This window comes from Neopelma chrysocephalum, unplaced genomic scaffold (assembly GCF_003984885.1).
Source record: "Neopelma chrysocephalum unplaced genomic scaffold, ASM398488v2 Primary Assembly neopelma1_25, whole genome shotgun sequence".
Lineage (NCBI taxonomy): Eukaryota > Metazoa > Chordata > Aves > Passeriformes > Pipridae > Neopelma > Neopelma chrysocephalum.
Window position 1 is genome coordinate 38,002,036 of NW_020897694.1, and position 17,987 is coordinate 38,020,022.

Genomic DNA, 17,987 nt, shown 5'->3' on the forward strand with positions numbered 1-17,987 from the left:
TACCTGAGTACTTCAACTGGGAATCACCAATACATGCTCTTCGTGGAATCTTCACATAGACAAACAATATCTGACACAGTATAAACACTGCTATGAGATAACAGTGATCTCACAAAAACTAGTGATATTTTCCTATAAATCCAAACCATGTGGAAGTGACTATTTGGTGCTTGCATGTGTAGCACTGTTGATTTCCATGGGAGTACATTTGGCAGAGTGGTGAGAACTAAAAATAAGTATATTCTACCCCTGCACTTTAGCCATCTTGATCTTCTAAGCTTTCTCAAAAGACTAGAAGAACTAGTCCATCCCCCAGCCTCAGGTGTGCTAGCTGGATGGAGACGTCAGGTAGGAACCCCAAGTAACTTAAAAATTTGACTTCTCAACAATGGTATTTTGTGTCTTTTTGGCTGCCCTGCTCATCTCAACCATGTGTTGGCTTGCAAGCCAAAGATCATTATCTATCCTATGGCTAGGGTAAAAGATAGTTTTATTGGTGCTCTGCTCTGGTTTTGATAGTGAAACTATGGCCTGTTAGGAACTGTTTTCAATACATTTTTAAATTTTCTCCAAATGTGGTCAAGAATACACACAGGCTCTATTGAAGGAGTAGCCATTAGAATGCATCCTTTCCCAGGTATAGGTACAGGTGCAAAACCCAGAAAGTTTTATAAAATACTATTTTTTTTTGCCTGCCATATCCAAATGCCTAAAGCAATCATTTTCAGAGTTTACCCTCTAGCTGCTAAAAGGCACAGAAGATTTTGGTCAGAAAGCAGGGAGTCCCATAAATTTATGAAATGATGAAAATAGGGTTTGTAGCAGAAACCCAATGACAACCTTAATTGTAGCACTCCTTCACATTTGGATGCATTTGCATATCTAATAACATACAGCCTTATGTTAGTCTCTTTTAGCACAATTCCCATTTAAGATAACATATAAATATGCATAGCCATCAATAAAATGTTACAGCTACTGACCCTGGCAATCTCAGTGTCAATTAGCATTCTTAGTTAATATACCTCTAGATTGGAGTCAGGGGAGTAACAATCACAGACTGACTGACTTGCTGGTACATATTTTTTAAAAGATTTGCTTTCTTGTGACTGTGTTTGTCTCTGTACACAGCAAAGCTGAAATATGCAGGTCAACCAAATAAAAACCGTATGCCTTTGGGGAAGGAGAAAGTTTAGAATAGCCATTAATGCAGACAATGAAAGTTAGTATTTCCTTTATTATGTACACAGAGAAATCCACGCTAGCATACAGTAAGGACCTGGGTTATTGTGGCTGCACACACATGCACACAAAGAGAAGCACAAAAAGAAGGAATTCAGAGCTATTAATTAGGATCTGTATTCTAATTTATTCTTTCCACATAAAAAGGAGAAATACGATGCTGATGGCTCCCCATTTTCCCCACACACAATCTGTCCACAGTGTTCGCCTGCAAAGAGGAAAGGCTACCTTTGTTTCATGTGCATCTGCTCTTGCTACAAAAATGCTCCTTTGTTGAGCTCGGCAGCAGTAGTGTGCACAGAGGTGTAAGGAATCTAAGACCTCAGCTTCTACTTTTTATCACCTCTCCAGTGGATTACACATGCAGCACAATACAGTCATTAAAAATAGTTACACATGAAAAGACACAGCGCCTCATCAGCTCACTGATGTGTCACTTTACTGACGGACATGCAGCAGTAATTGCTGTGATAAGAAACTTGTCTTTTTCTGCTCTTTGCACCCCTTCCGTGCACTCAGAAGAAAGGGAGACCGGCAATCTCCCTCCTTGCATCCCTCCCCAACAACCCACTGGGGCATCAAACAACCCACTCCTCCTCTCTGCACCCTTTGTTTAAAGCGACACCTTCAGATATATGTTCTGTGGGTAGTGGGGAGGGAAGGGGGAAAAAGGGATATTTACTTACAGAGCAGTAGCAGGCAGTTAATGTCACCTCCTGGACCACGGACAGGGGGTCACATCCACTAACAAATGTGCAAAGAGCACACTGGCCTGCTTGCAGCAGAGAGCTGTACAGCCAGCTGGGGCTTTCTACTGCCTGCGAAGAGCAGCTCTTCCGATTCCAGCTCTGCAGTCAGTGTTGTGTGGAAAGAGGCTGCTGCCTTCCCCAGCCTAGTGAAACCCCTCTCTATCATTTTACCATATAAGGAGACAAAAGCATTGGAGACACTCATTCTTTTAGACGCTCTGCAGCTGGCATTCGACACTTTCTCTATTCCAAGGGTGTCAATACTTCCCACTCCTAAACATCTTGTCTTTCTTGGCCCCCTTCCTAAAATAAGGCTCCCCCTCCCCTCCTCTAGCCTTTGTTTCTCTAAACCCCTGATGCTTATTAATAACATGGGTTTGCTGAATCCAAGGGCTCACTCTTTATAAAAAGGAAAGGTTTTACAGCAACTCAAGCCCAAACATTTGTAAGGCTCTTCACCTGGCTGAAAGAATAAAGTCTTTGGTTGAAATTGGTACCAGCCTTTATTTCCTTTGGTCATTTTGCCTGCTGTGACTTAGTGTCTTGTCCAAAGAAGAGTGAAGCAAGCTGTGTCTCTTCTCCTTCATGGAGCGGTGCATGTTTTTACGAGGAGCAAGTGTGCAGGTGTTTCTTTATGAGCATTCAGAGCCCATTCTAGTTTTTCTCTACCCTTCTTTCTTTCCAAGTTCCCCCATAATCAGAAGGAAAGAAAAGAAAATTAATGAAAAAAAAACCCTCTTTGTATAAGAGAAAGCCAAAGGAACAGATTGTCTCAGCACATGCTCAGCATCCAGTGGAGAGCCCTGCCAGTGGGCACATGTTAGGAGAGGGGGAACTATTAATCCTCCTATAGCCAGGAACTAATTTTTCTGCTACAAAATCCAATTTCATCTATCAGCCATCCTAGCAGAAACATTCTGTTGATCAAGACAGTGAGAGTCCTGGGAAACCTCCCAGAGGGAAGAATTTGGATCAGAAGCACAAGGGAGGTGTCTGCTCTGTAGATTGAGGGGTAGGGTGGAGTGGCATTTCAGGGTAATTCTTCAGTAATAACCGGTGCTTCCCAAAGGGAGGTGCTTTAATTTGAATGCTTTCAACCTTAAGGGAAACCAGAAGGATAAAAATATAAAGGACATTAGCCAGAGACAGTGTTGCTGTTGTTTGGCATCCAGAAGATGCAAAGTAGTCCGGTGTCCTTTCGTGTCAGACGCCAGGTCCTGACACGTGTCTGGGCAGTGGCACAGATGTATACATGGATTAACTAAGGGTTTTTCCTGCAAAATAAAGGTATGCCAGAACTATGTCCTGTACTTACTGTTCTCTTGTGCACCCAAATGGTAGTCAGATTTGGAACGGGGATGAAATGTATATGATTGGTCTCAGTAATACTCCAAATCTAGAAAAGCACAGACAGAATAAAATGATGGAGAAGGGCAATTCCTAGTTCTTCTATCAGAAGCCAAATCTCCTTAATAGATGTGAGTAATTTTGATGACCAGCAATGCCCATGGGTCTGTTTGTCAGTTGATTCAGCCTTTGCCATTGCATTTTCAAAACAGAGGTATCATGCCCTGGAGGACTGACCATGGGCGTATAGGATTAAGGATACCATGGCAATTAAATCTCATTTCAATCAAAGTTGCTGCACTCCCCAGCCACACGGGGAGTCCCTGACTTGTCCCTTGTGTTTGCACTGGCAGTGGAAGATGAATTAAACCAGACAGCGAGCAATTTTCAGTGAACCCTTGAGCTCCACTGGAGCTGCACCTATATCTTGGGAGAGCTACTGGTTGGGTTTCTAGCCCCATTACTGACTTGCTGGGTGCCCTTGGACAACACAGTGCATTTTTCTGTTTTTAGTTTCACTGTCTCTAAATATAGAGCTCAGGATAGCCAAAATTCTGTGTGAGTTGTTGACAAATTTACAAAGGACTAGTTAGTGCATCATTATCATCGTCATCATCATCATGAATTTTCTTTCTTTTAGATTCAACTATTGCACAGTGACAATAATAATAATAATTTATTTCCATCTTAGTTGCAGTTCTTACCTCAGCTCTGATTTAAAAATGCGTATAAAGAAGAAAAAAGGGCCTTGATGGCAATTAGATTTGGGCTATTTGAATAAGTTTATTTCCAAAGCTTCTAAATAAATTAAATATTCTGAATGTATTAATTATTTTTTCAATTTCCATGATATTTTCATTTCTCTGTCTGTCCACTGACAGCTACTGCAGCAACTCTGACAGAAATTTTTTGATGTGACCTGTACACATACAAGACAAGAGTTTTCCACAATTACAAGTTAAAATATATACTGGCTTCAGCTGAAATGGTTTAGTTTAACTGTCATGAGTTGACTTTAGGAAAATAACTTTTTTCTGATATAATCTAACATCTCTGACTCCTTGAAAGCAGAGGAGCCTCTGCCAATTTAAAGCCCAATGATCTGTGGGCTCATTATGGGACTTAACTCTCAGCAGCCACATCAAGACTGCGTGGAGCTGTGAATGGAATGAGAGAGAGTTACCAGGCAGCACCTTCCTTCATCTCATGATGAGATATATGGACTATATATACTACTAGGGAAGGTATGGGGAACCTCTGACTTCTTATCCTTCTTCAGGAGTTCCAAAGCTGCTCACTCCACATTTTATCTCACAAGTAAATAATCATCAGTGATTGGCAGTGTACCACCCACCACCAATTTCCCACAAGAATCAAATCCAAGGGAGGTGGGTGGGTGGGAGAAACCCAAATTTTCTTAATTGTCAGAGATATGGGAAGGAAAGGGCAGGAGATTTTTTCACTGGCAAATGTATTATGTCACCCGCTTCTTATATATATATATATATATATATATATATATATTTAATTTTATTTTTACTTCATTGGTTCTCTGATTAGCCCAGCACAGATCAGGCATCTTCAAGGCTTCAGAGGAGACAATTCAATAAAAACAAGGGACAGTGTTTCCAATAGTGGGTTAAATTTAAGGGTGGAAGTGCAAGTACCATTCAGTACAATCCTGTGAATTAGAAACATATCATATAGTTCATATTTTCCTCATGTATATAGCATTTATGTAGCATATATTGCTTGTTCTTCAGTGGTATGTGTGTTTAGCAGCTTTAATTCTATATGTAGAATGTTGTACCTCACATATGGGGAAAAAAGATGGAAAAAGTATCATTTTCATAGGAGGACTTCTCAATGATTTTACTAATCATTCATAAGTCTCACTTCAGCAACTGGGTTGATTCTGGAATAACTATCATTTCAGCACTTATCTTCTTTTCTGGCTGAAAAGAGAGAACAAAGAAAAATAGTGGAAAGGGACAGCCAGAAGTGGAATATTTCTATTTCCCCAGTTTGAGACACAGAGAAATATAATGTCTCTGAGAGAGCAGGGGAGGTGGAACTCTACACTTATAAAGTGACTAAGCTACTGGCTGATACTTCACGCCACCAGTTTATCCTGGAAACTGTTAATTTGCTTTATCAGAATTCAACTAATCCCTTTCTGATGGTCCAACCTGTGTAACACAAGCTTCGTTTGAATACGGGAGTATGCATTTAGGAGAACTAGTATTTTTTTGCAACCCGACTTATCTATCTCACATTGACCTCTTTAACCACCAGCGTGCTTGTAGCAAATGTGGGTAGAGCCCCTCCCAAATCTTCGTTCGCGAAGCCTGGCCATGATGATGACTTAGGAAGTGGTATAGACTTGTGCAGAGGTTGCATTTTAGTTCATTAAACCTAAAATAACAGCCAGGTAATATTAAATCTTCCTGAAATTTCATTCTCATAAGATGTTCACAGATACATAGTTTTCCCCAAGTATATGAGGACATTTCAACATTTTTCTTTCTCAATTCAGTCTCCTGGTAACAGAGCTTTTTGCAATATTTTGATCTTCTTTTCTCCCCCTAGGTAACTTGATCCTCAAGCACAAATACTCAGCAAGCAAGAAATATCAAGGTTTCACAGATTCTGATGAAGGAATTACGGACATCCTTGGACAATCCATTAAAACCACTACTGCCAAGGCAGATAGTGAAAGTCTGCTTTGGAATGATGCAAGACTTATTTGATTTTTGGGAGAATGTTTAGCCTAAATCAATGTGAAAAGATTAGTGTTTTAGAAACTCCAATCTGATCTGGAAAAAAGTGTTTCCATGTTTGCTTTCTTAATATGTTTGAATAGTTTTCACATAAAATGTTAAAATATTTTCTTCAGTAATTTAGGTGCTATGGTTCAGTAGCTTCGAAGAACTTCTGATTTTGTATGGGAAAAGTTATCTTTAGAAGGATAATATAATGCTATGTGATAACACAGATGATACAGACTCAAATCCAAGTGAGTTTCTGTAATAGAGTGATATGGGATGGAGCTGAAAGCGTTTTAGACCATTATGGTCAGTTTGGACAAAGATTTCATTCAGTTTTTAAATTTATTCTGGACCTTCTATGGAGCTAGCCCTAGTTTCATTCAGAGAAATCTATCCCCCAAAAGAGGTGTCCCAAGATGAATGCGGCAGTGAGACACTGATCAATATGTGGTCTGGCAGTATCATTGTAATTGCTCCTATGCCCTTTTCTCTGTGGACAACTGAGATGTGGAGAGGGTTTGCAATGGATGACCCAGGCAGCTGTGTCCCTGCTGCTTTCCCCTCTCCCAGCTGAGCAGACAAACAGCTGTTGACACTGATGAGCAGAGGAACATGAATTGATCACAGAGAAGAAGAGTAGCTGTGCTTCAAAGGAGCAGACGACACCCCCAAGGAAGCTTCAAGGAGCAATACAGGGTTTAAAGGAACCGATATCTGCTAAGGAAAATCCTTCTTGTTAATAGTTAAGTTTTCAACAGCTTGGAAAGCTGAGGCAACTTGTTACAGGACTGACAGGTCCTTCACTGGACAAGAAGCACCATCAGAAGATCCATCCCACGTCCTCATGGATTAAAGAAAAGCCATAAAATCCATTGCAGGACAAAGGCAGCCCATCAAACAATTCCCTAAGCAGTAGCTGTCTCTACCATGTAAGGCAGCCACCCTGAACAGCCCTCACCAGGCTGCTGACTGAGTGAAGAAGAAATAAGGAAGAGCTGTAACACAGAGAGTGGAAAACAACAATTTCCCCCCTACTTTCTCTACCATTCTTTCTCCTTCTTTCCCCTCACTAAGGAACAGATGGTGCCTCTACTTTTAAGGAAACTAGAGTGAAGCATTGTGCCATCTGCACAATTTTTTGGATTCTAAGTGTTCTTTAAAAGCCTCAGCTCCATAGTGCTGAGGAATAGAGAGTCTTTGGAAGTGCTTTGGAATAGAGAGACAACCTCCAACAAGAGGTGAGCAAGCAGTCTTTAGGAATGATGACTCTAAATGATGATAATGCAGAGACCTATGCCGAGAAGCTGTTGCTTCTTCCCTTTCCTCTGGATTCAACTTGACTGTTATGTGGGGCCTGAATATGAGAGATGAGCAGAGTATTTTGGGTTTCCTACCCCTCCAGATGGAACCTGGAATGTCAAATTGCTACAGAGGCTGCAGTAATTGCTGGTCTTCTGAATTGGCAAATACCAACCCTTAATTTAGGATTTATTAATTTCAGTAAAATCATGATTTATCATTCCCTGTTCCAGACACATGAAACAAACACACTGTGATTGTTCAAAAAAACTAATCACTCTGTATTTCTGATAGGACAAGAGACTTGTTATTCTGTACGAAATAGCTCATATTCCATGTGGTGTTCCCAGCAAAACCCTTCAGTGTTTTAGGTGAAATCCCTTTTCCACAATCCTCCCCCTCCCACTGCCCCACTGCTCATGGCTTCTCCAAAATGTTACTTCTGTGTGAATAATTTCCTTCTGCTCACCTTAGCACTTTTTCTGTCTCAATCCCTGATATCTATTATGACCTTCTTGAAATAGCCAACAGCAACATTTGAAATTGCCATTCCACTTTATGAGGCAGCCAGAGGCCTTGGGAGCTTCTGAGAAAAGACAGGTTTGAGAAAGTGAGCAGTTGGCAGACACCTCAAGAACCCACCTAACTAACTTCCGAGACAGAAGTGACAATGTCTAACTCATCCCTGGCAAATCTTTGTCTGATTTGCCCTTAAGGATTAACATTAGGGCTCCACAACCTTCAAAGTTGAATGAGCATAAGTTTTGTCGGTCAAACAGGGATGTAAAATGAAGGAGGGAGAGAAGGAAGGGATGAGGGAGGGAGGGAGGTTGGTTCAGAGTAAAGTTTTCAGTGTAACATTCATGCCTGTAAAGGATTAATAGTGCCAGGCACAACCTGTAATTTGTAGTTATTCAGATCACACCATAGCAATATGAGAATCATTGAACAGAAGGACTCCTCCAATTTGTTATGCTGCTCTTGGGGACTCAGAAATGTCTTAGGAAGAACGTGAGAAGAGAATGTAATGATATTTCTTCACAATATTATACCAGTCTACAAGAACTTTTGGGTTGGGGATTTCTCAACCTGGAGGCAGTAATCATACTGAATATCACTTTCATGAAGTGATATCACTTGCACAGTTCCCTCCTGATTCCCTGTAAGGAAATTCACAGTTTCCTGCTACAGGTAGCCCTATTCTGTGTTGTTGAAGAACCATCTTCCTTGTGTTAATTTCAAGTATATTACCCACTAGTTTCATCTGAGGCCTCCTAGGTCTTACCTTTGGAGAGATAATGAGCAACTGATCTTTATTCATGTGCTACAGGCTGTTCATGTCTTTGTCTATTTTTATCATATCTCCCCTCAGCCATCTCTCTCTTAGACTGAGGAGTTCCAGTCTACCTATTCAGTCTATATGAAAGCTACTCCCTGTGTTTCATCATTCCTTCTCAAACTTTTTCCAATACGATAATTTACTTTTCTAACAATCAATTTGCTTTTTGGCAGCTTTTGACCAGTTTGCATTTGTTTGGGGGTTTTTTTGTAAACCCAATTAACCTCTAAATTTTGCACCCAGGTAGACACCTCAGAACCATTACTTTATAGCTAAAGTTAGATTTTCCCCCACGTTCACTGCTTTATGCTTATCTACATTCAGTTTAAGATGCTGTTCCAGTGCCCACTCATCCTGTTGCCTAAGATCCTTCTTTTTCCTCAGTCTTAGAAGAATTTCCACTAATTATCTTCTATTAATCTTTTTACTGTAAAACCTGCCTGCTTATCTTTCAATTGGTTTTATGTAATACGTGCAAATATTTTCTCTCTTACTATGTTACTGAGTAAGTGTTTTTAAGAGTGTATGGTGAGGGCCCTTATTGAATACATGGAAAAGGACAAATAAGCAGATGCTGTCAACCAAAGGTCTCTTGTATCTCCATGCTGCTTATTATCTTACAGGAACACAATGGATTTGCAGAGCATGATTTCTCCTTACCAAGCTGTATTGAATTTCTCCAATGTATCATATTTGCACATCTGCTCTATCCTGCATAGTGATTTCTACTAAATTTATCTCTCTTACCAGGCTCTATTTCTCCTGGTTTCTCTTGGAACCATTTAAAAAGGCTGACACTGTACTGGATACATTCAGGTGCTCAGTTTTAAGTCTGTTTTAAATAAAAGGCCATGCACTGTTATTATTTCAACTAATTCATCCTTCAGTCCCTTTAGATCTGTTGGGTGAGCACCATCTGGTTCTAACATTTTCTTCCTATTCATTTTTTTAATTTGTTCCATACTTCTTCTACAGATACTTCAGCTTGAAATAGATCCTCTGATGATCCCCACAAGGAAGCATTCCACTGAAGGAAGCTTTCCAAGTTCCTCACAGTGAACACAGGAACAAAAAAAAAAAGATCACTTAGCCTTTTCTGTTACAGCCATCTTTTCCCCAAGGACTGGTTATCTGTTGGCCCTATCATTCCTCAAACCCTTCAACTTGCCTAGCGTTCAAAAACATACAGTTGCAAATCACTTCCCAGATCACTTCAGACTCATAATATTTTGATGTAAGTAGAAACAGTCCCCCTCTCCAATCTGAATACAATTGGGAACATCCTGTTTTGTAGAAAGATTCTTCTGTATGGCAACAATTATTTTTCTTCTCAACTACTGTTTGTATATACTACAGATAAACTGAGAGAGTCTGAGACTTAGACTCAGACATATATTATGATTGAATATACGAGCTTAGATTGTGCACTCTGAAGCACAGTCCTTGCTGTTGATCCTCTTTGGCCTGTGCTTACTTTGAACCCTATAACTGCTCATACCCTTTAAATAATAGGATTAAAGTAATCATTTGGTTGCTGATGTGAATTTCATATCTAACATTTCCCATAGAGCCGAAAAAATATACCATCCATTGTCAGTTTGATAGACTTTTGGATTTTGATTGTCTCTGCCAAGTTTATATTCACATGGCTGTCTCCTGGAGTTGCTGTGTTAATGTGAATGAAATTCAAATGTTTTGAGTAAAATGAAATAAAAACTTGTAACAATGGCTTGTCTTGAATATAATGTGTCTCATGCTTGAAGTAATTTTTCTGAATCATTAGAGAGGAGTCAGAACCACATTATGAAGCAGCACTAGTCCTTTTGTTTATCCCTAATGTTTAACTATAAAGTCTAGTGAGTCCTTGCTGGGTTGCTACAATGCAAATGCTGTAAATGGCTGAACAGTGCCCATCTGGCTGGCTGATCCCTGAAGGGCCTGCCCACAGTGATGCTGACTCTTCCTTATATCCAGAAGGATTTCCAGGAATCCAGACCCCTCATTTGCAAGGAGGGGTTTCTAAGACTTGGATGTCCAGAAAAAAAAATGTGGGGAAGGGGCAGGCTTGTCTGACAGCAGACACGGCACTGGCTGGCAGCAGGAACTTGCAGAGGAAGACATGTGAGGAAGGCAGACTGGTCTGCTTGGATGCCTACAGCACTTCTACAGGCGTGCTCACTCTGCTTCTCCTGATGGCTTTCTGTGTGAGTATGCCTCGGACCCAGAGCTGTCTGCTGTTTCCTTTAGTAAGCTGCATATCCACCCTACCTTTGCATTAGTAAACATGGGGAAAAGGCAGAAAAGAGGCATGGCTGTAGGTACTTGAGCAGGTATCCAGGATAAGATTCTGGTCGCAAATCATAGAACATAGAATCACAGAATGTTTTGGGTTGGAAAGGACCTAAAAGATCATCTTGCTCCAAGCCCCCAGCCATGGGCAGGGTTACCTTCCACTAGACCAAGTTGCTCAGAGCCCCATCCAACTTGGCCTTGAACACTCTCGGTGAGCTTATCCACAACTTCTCTGGGCAACCTGTTCCTGTATCTCATCCCCCTCATAGTAAAGAATTTCTTCCTAACATCTAATCTAAATCCGCTCTCAGCTTGAAGCAATTCTGCCCTGCCCTGTCACTACATGCCCTTGCAAAAAGTTCCTCTCCGTATTTCTTGTAGGCTCCCTTCAGGTACTGGAAGGCCACAATTAGGTCACCCCAATGGCTTCTTTTCTCCAGGCTTAACAATTCCAATTCTCTCAGCCTTTCCTCATAGCAGAGGTGCTCCAGCCCTCTAATCATCTTGGTGGCACTCCACTGGGCTCGCTCCAACAGACCCATGTATTTCCTGCGCTGGGGCCCCCTGAGCTGGCTGCAGTGCTCCAGGTGGTGTCTTACCAGAGCAGAGAAGAGGGACAGAATCATTTCCCTCGACCTGCTGGTTACACTGCTTTTGACGCAGCCCAGGATGTGGTTAACTTTCTGGGCTGCAAGCCCACATTGCCAGGTCATGTCCAGCCTCTCATCCACCAGCACCCCAAAGTTCTTCTCTGCGCTCTTGATCTGTTCATCCCCAGCCTGTATTGATACTGGTGGATGCATCCAGGTGCAGTACCTTGTACTTGGTCTCGTTAAATCTCCTGAAATTCCCACTGGCCCTCTTCTCGAATTTGCCCAGGTCCCTATGGATGGCATCTTGTCCTTCAGGTGTGTGTCAACCCCACCACTCAGCTTGGTGTCACCTGCAAACTTCCAGGCATGATAAGCTGGATGTCCCCATCTCCTTCATGTGCAAGGTCTACATCAACTCAGCTTCTCTCATTCAACATATAAGGGAACCATTGCCAAAAGCAGTCAACTACGAGGAGTGGCAGACTCCAGTAAGAAGTAATGATAACAAGGGGAGAAAAGACTAGGACAAAGCAAAGACCATGCATGGCCACAGGTGATGCCCAGCATACAAGCTGGGTGCTCCTGCTCATAGTGGTAGGAGTGGGTGGCCCAGACACACCAGTCCTGTGTGTTCATCTTGCCACTGGAAACAAAGTGAGAGCTGCTGAGAAGAAAAGATGGATGAACAAACTGCCCTTGCACACTGCAAACTCCTTGTGCCAATGGCAGGGTGATCTTCTCAGGGTAACCCCATCACCCATTCCTCTGGTCCCTTTGATTTCCCCAATTGCATCTAATACCTGCAGTTTGTGCTAGCCAAAACACTACAGAAGGTGGTCCAAAGTGAACAAACTCTTTCGCACCCTTTCATTTTGAGATGGCAAAGTCATTTCTGCACACTATCACTCTCTCTTACAGCCCCACCAAGCGAGGAAAAATTCCTCACAAAATATTTCCACTTCCTATATGGGTAGTTGTTTCCACCAGAAACACTTTCCATTCATCTGATTTGCTTTGTCTGTGTTCTGAGTCCCAGGTTGGACCTGGAAGCAGACTTTCAAGAATTCCTATAGCACCAGGGTAGCCTTGGTTCACCTCATGAATCTCCAGAGAATACCCCAAAACACATCAATATACAGGAGTATTGATACAAGAAGTAATAATTACCAAGGAGAAAGAAGAGAAGTAAGCATGACCCAGTTTTTGTTATAGGGAGTCTACATTGCTAAGCGTCATGGTTCATAAAAGTAGAAAGGAGAGTTTGCTGGTCAACAAATCTGTTCCTTGGTCAATAAAATGCTTTGTGCAATCTCTGCAAATAACCTGGCAGCCATCTCACCTTATTTTAACTGACCAAATATTAGCTGACCCAAACAAGCCACCCACGATCCTGCTAGAGTGGATGGAGAAAGAGAGGTGTTTGTGAAGAGTGATTTGTTGGACACCTGTTGCGGATAACATGAATTACCCCATAAGTGTGCTTTTCTTTTCCCCATTGAATTTAGAGGGAATCCAGCTGTCTAATTCAGATGAATACCCAACTTTGGACAGCTAAATCATGGCATGTATGTCCAGGCAGAATTCACATACCTGAATTCAGCCACTTTAGTCCTTGATATTTAATTGAGTAGAACTGGACACAACATCACTTATGCTGGCTAGAGGGTCTTCAAGGCACATGAAAGGAAGAAAGGGGAGAGTCTCTCTCTTATTCCTTGGAGTCGTGGGTCACTGCAGTCCTGAGTTTGGTCTTTGTCTGCCAATCTGAAACACACTTTAGCACCTGAGTCTGCTCTCTGATCTGGTCCTTACTTCTCCTTTCTGAATTAGGAAAATGTGCTATTTTCTGTCCAAAAAGATGTTAAGATGTTAAGAGAAGAAATATTTAACAATGTGAAATGCAGGTCATACAAGTGCATAACACACAATGTGTTTAACCTGTGCTCACACAAATTCCTGGGCTGGGGCTTAGGTAGTGTAGTTGTACAATAGAGTTTATTCGAAGACCTTTCTTTTTTTCTATTCTTCTGCATTCTGCACCAAAAGTGCCATGTTGTATCTCTCTCTTCATATTATAATTAGTGTTCTAACCCTTGAGTGTCCTGCTGCCTTCTACACCCAACACTGGAGGCTGTGGAATGTGTTGCAGTGGAAATCATGCATAGGAAATTAGGTTACCCAGCATTTAAAATATGTTCTAAGTAACTGAGTAATGGGCTTCTGTGTAGTGGCATCTGTGGATTGCAGGTATTTCTGGTTTCGTATGGTAATCTCCGTGAGTGCTGGGCTTTGCTTCCCTAGCCACAGACTACCAGAAAGGAGCATTTCCCTCCTACAGAAAGCATGCCAATTTCTAGGGAGGCTTTGGTGAAAATCTATTAAGCTTGACAGGGAATATGGTGATCTGGAAGCCCACTAGCTTTGTTTATGAAATGTGTGAAACAACTTCTGTCCTCACATAAGTGCCCATTCTATTCTCATGATAAAGTGGTTTCATAGTATACTTATTTTCCTTTTTTAAAGGAGAGCGCTTTCCTCTAATTTGTTGTGGTACGGAAGTTCCACATAGCAGAAAAAAAACACAAAAGAGAACCTGTAAAACTGGCTTCATAAAAAAATATTACTGAAAATATGAAGTGAAACTGAGGGAAATTATTTTTTCTTCCATCTCTTTCAGTTTCACTACTTCTTGGTGGTGTGTCTTAACAGCAGCCAGTAAATCAACCTGCAGCAGGAACATTTTGAGTTTTATGAAGTCGATGGATCCCTTTGAAATGTCAGTGGTAGTCTTCCTTCCATGTTTGTCAGAGGGAGTTGAGCAAAACCAGGCAAAATTGCTCCAGCTGCTTTTAGAAAAACTAGGATTCTGTGTAATATGACCTATGCTTCTCAAAGCTAATCAGTGTTAGATGATGAACATTGTTGAAACAGCCTGAGATTTATCAGCATGAAACTGTACTCACTGTGACATAATGCTGAAGATAAAATATTGCAGACAGTAATAATTCATCTCACTGAAAAACAACTGTGTCAGAGTGTCTGCGCTTTGGTTAGACAGTACACAGCTACAAAAAAAAAGGAAAAATGGTAAGAAAAAATATTAAAACACACACTGGTGGTGCAAATCTACACAAGTAGATTAGAGGGAAAAGAAATAGATCTGAGTTTTGCTAAGATTAGTGGATGTTTCTGGGAAAACTCCTATTGATATCTGTGGGGCCAGGATTTCACCCCCTAGTTAGTATTCACATTCACTTTCTTCTTTGGTTTTCTTCCTTATAAAATAGCCTTTTACATTTTCTGTATTACAGAAGTGTTTGAATGAGTCTGACCCCTTCCAGTTTCTTGCCAGCTGCAGTCAAAGGTCTGCCTTGTTCTGATGGCTTGCTGTTTGGAAGGGAAAAAGTAAAGTTATTCATCCATTAATCATATTTTCAAATGCTAGGTAAGAACAAAGTATTATTGTTGGAAAGACTGCCTTTAGAATGAGTTCACTTTGTAAATAGCCTTTGGATCTTTTTGTTTAATTTCACTTTTAAATTCAAATCCAGTGAAAAATCACTTCATTATTGTTTATGTTTCTGCATTTTATTCGAGCTAAAGACCTTTGGCCAACACAGGTTTTTTTAAAAATGCTAATGTTTTGCAGTACATGATTGGAATGCTGCTTCTGCTTCTTGTTTTTGAAAGGAAACACTGTCAATACACCAGTGGCATTACTTTTACACTAAGTGTCCAAGCAGAATGATTTTCTTATTTTTGTTGTTTTAGCCTGAGGCTTGGATGATAGACGAAGAATTTGAGGACATGAGAAAATTTCTAGCATGGGAGAAGTGAGACTACTCTATAAAAAATGTTAGTTTTGCACACAGCTTCTTTATTGCACAATCAATGTGCAGGCACATCAGTTTAGCTTAATGGAAAGGTCTTGGAATAAACAGACCAAGTGGAGCAAAGGACCAGTGAAGGCAGCTGCCATCTCCCACTGGGGTCCCTCTAAAACACTGCACTCTCTGGTGGGACACGCTACCTTTGGGATAACTTACGAAACTCATCTCACCAGTGCTGTGGAGCAGAAGGTTGGATCTCTGTGCACATCTGAGCAGACCATGGTCTAGCTGCAAGACTGTTACTGCTGAAGAACAGGGAGACATGTGGAGATGCTGGCTGCAGTGTCTGAAGACATTAAGCCTGCTGAGGCATCGATGTGGGGACAGTAAGCCTCAACATAAGATGGGCACATGTGCAGACAATTTGGTGTTTTACATTCCTTTTTTTTCCACTTACATGCTGTTCTTGACATGAAAGGTGGAACAAACTTGTTCCTAAACATGTTGTATCAGCTTTATCTACACTGACTGTCACAGCCCCCACCAGCATAAGCATGGAGAGCTCAGACAGACATGTTAATTGAGGACATCCACCACGGCAGTAAGGTAAGGTTGGATATATGGGAGCACCCCCAGAGGCATATCTGCAATCATAAATCAAATAGGACACCAGGATGCTGCCAGGCACTGCGGCTCAATCAGCCATGCTGGTCAGTTGTCCAGACACTGTATGGGGCTCTCCCACCTGGGCACAGCTTAAGAGCAAATCCTATCCATGTTTTGGATGTGGCCACTCAATTTCAGAGGCTATGAGTGTGTAATGGCCTGGGCACAGCTCAGGGCTGCCTCTCCTGCAGGAGCACTGTCAGGTGTATCGCAGGTGTTGCCATGGCAGAGCCCAGGAGGCAGCCCTGGGACCAGACCCAACTTCTCCACGTCTACTGGCCCAGTAGCACCTGATGTAAACACTCACCACTCATCTAAAGTAAGTGGACCTCCAGCAGCTTTAGACCAACTAACGATCTGCCCTTCTGCCTTTGAAATCCTTACTTAGGGTCTGAGCTCAGTCTCAAACACTTTGAATTGGCCTGTCCTTTCCTACAAGCATTGGCTTTGGGTCAGGTCTAGGGAGTTGTGCTCCCCAGGTACTTGGATACCAGGGACAAAAGATCCTGTCCAAGCCTGTACAGGGCTCAGCATTTTGAAAAAAGCTGTCTTTCATTTAATTTCCTAAATAACGGAATAGTAAACAAACTCTGGTGTAAAGTGTGATAGTTTTAGCTTTGGGGCTAAAAGTTAATTAATATTTCTTACCTTCATGTCATACTTAGCGATCCTTGGATTTGAAAACCTTTGTTTATAAGAATATTTATAATAAAAACGTATGTGTAAATGCATCTAAACGAGTGTACACACATGCACAATCTTATTTTCCCTAAGAGGTCTTCTGTTATTGGCTTCATTTGAAAATTAATGCTCTCATGAGATGAGGTTAAAAGTAATTTAAGGTAACAATAGCCTCATAATTGGCGTTTGGCAGTTATTAGTCATGCTGTTGTACAGGCTAGTTTTGATGAATTCCTGCTTTGCAGGAATTGTAACATCCAGTTGTGATTCAGTGCTTTGCTTTCTTTTCCCTTTTCACACAGCTGCTGTAATCAATACCAAGTATTTGTTTTAAACATGAAATCAGCAAGCATCGCCCGTAATTTTCCTTTCTTTCTTTTATGGCCATTAGGAAATCATGTGAAAGAGGTGAAAAGAGTAAAATGTTCCTTCTGTCCTCTTTTTTTTTTCCCACTATCTATTCATTTTCCAAAAATTCAACATAAAACAGAAAATGCTGATAGACGGGAAACCCCCCCAAAAACTAATGAAAAGCTTTCTGCCTGAAGTCATTCAATTTGCTATTCAAACCAGGGAAGTGTCTCTAGTTAGACATGGTTGTGTTCCTTGAGAGCATGAAAACATGACTGTATTATTAGTGAAGAAACTGAAGAGCAGCTGTTAGTTAGCACCTGGTTTCCAAAAGCTGACTAGAAACACAAAGAGGGATGCTCTCTGTGTGCCCTGGAATAAACATTTTAAAATCCACTCTTCCCCTGAAAAAGCAGCACTCCCCTCAAGATGTCTATAAAGAGTTCTGAGAAGTCATTGCAAATGGCAGGTGAAAAGGAGAAAAGGTCTCAAAGGACAATGAAAACAAAAACAAGGCACTGTCTTACCTTGCTGCAGCTCAGTGCTGCCTCTGCTCATGAGTCTGCAAACAAGAGAGGACAGGGACACACTCGACGCTTTATTGGATTGCCCAAACTACATGTTTCGTAATGAGACAGTTGGGCATTCGTGCTTCGGGTGAGCTATAAATATAATATCTCCAAAATACCAGCCATTGGCAGGAGATAAGGACTGCAGCATCTCTGTGTTGCCAGCCTTTTAAGGTATCACAGCTAGAGCAGCACGAGGCCCCTGAAGGAAAGGGCTGTTGTGCTCCTGAGCAGTTCCAGCTCGTCACTTTGCTGTATTTG

General features: G+C 41.4%; 1 protein-coding gene across 6 annotated transcripts in view; it reads right to left on the reverse strand.

Moving 5' to 3' along the window:
* The window catches only part of FHL2 (four and a half LIM domains 2), a 64,568-nt gene that overhangs the window by 28,997 nt on the left and 17,584 nt on the right, over positions 1-17,987 (reverse strand). Inside the window, exon 1 of one of the 6 annotated variants that reach the window (XM_027674973.1) lies at positions 15,690-15,710. The exons of 2 other annotated variants lie outside the window; for them this stretch is intronic. The gene's annotated coding sequence lies outside the window, so the exon portion shown is untranslated. Of the gene's footprint in view, positions 1-1,928; positions 2,098-15,689; positions 15,711-17,684; positions 17,738-17,987 lie in introns of those variants that run through there. 3 more of the 6 variants (XM_027674980.1, XM_027674979.1, XM_027674974.1) reach the window with 3 other exon arrangements.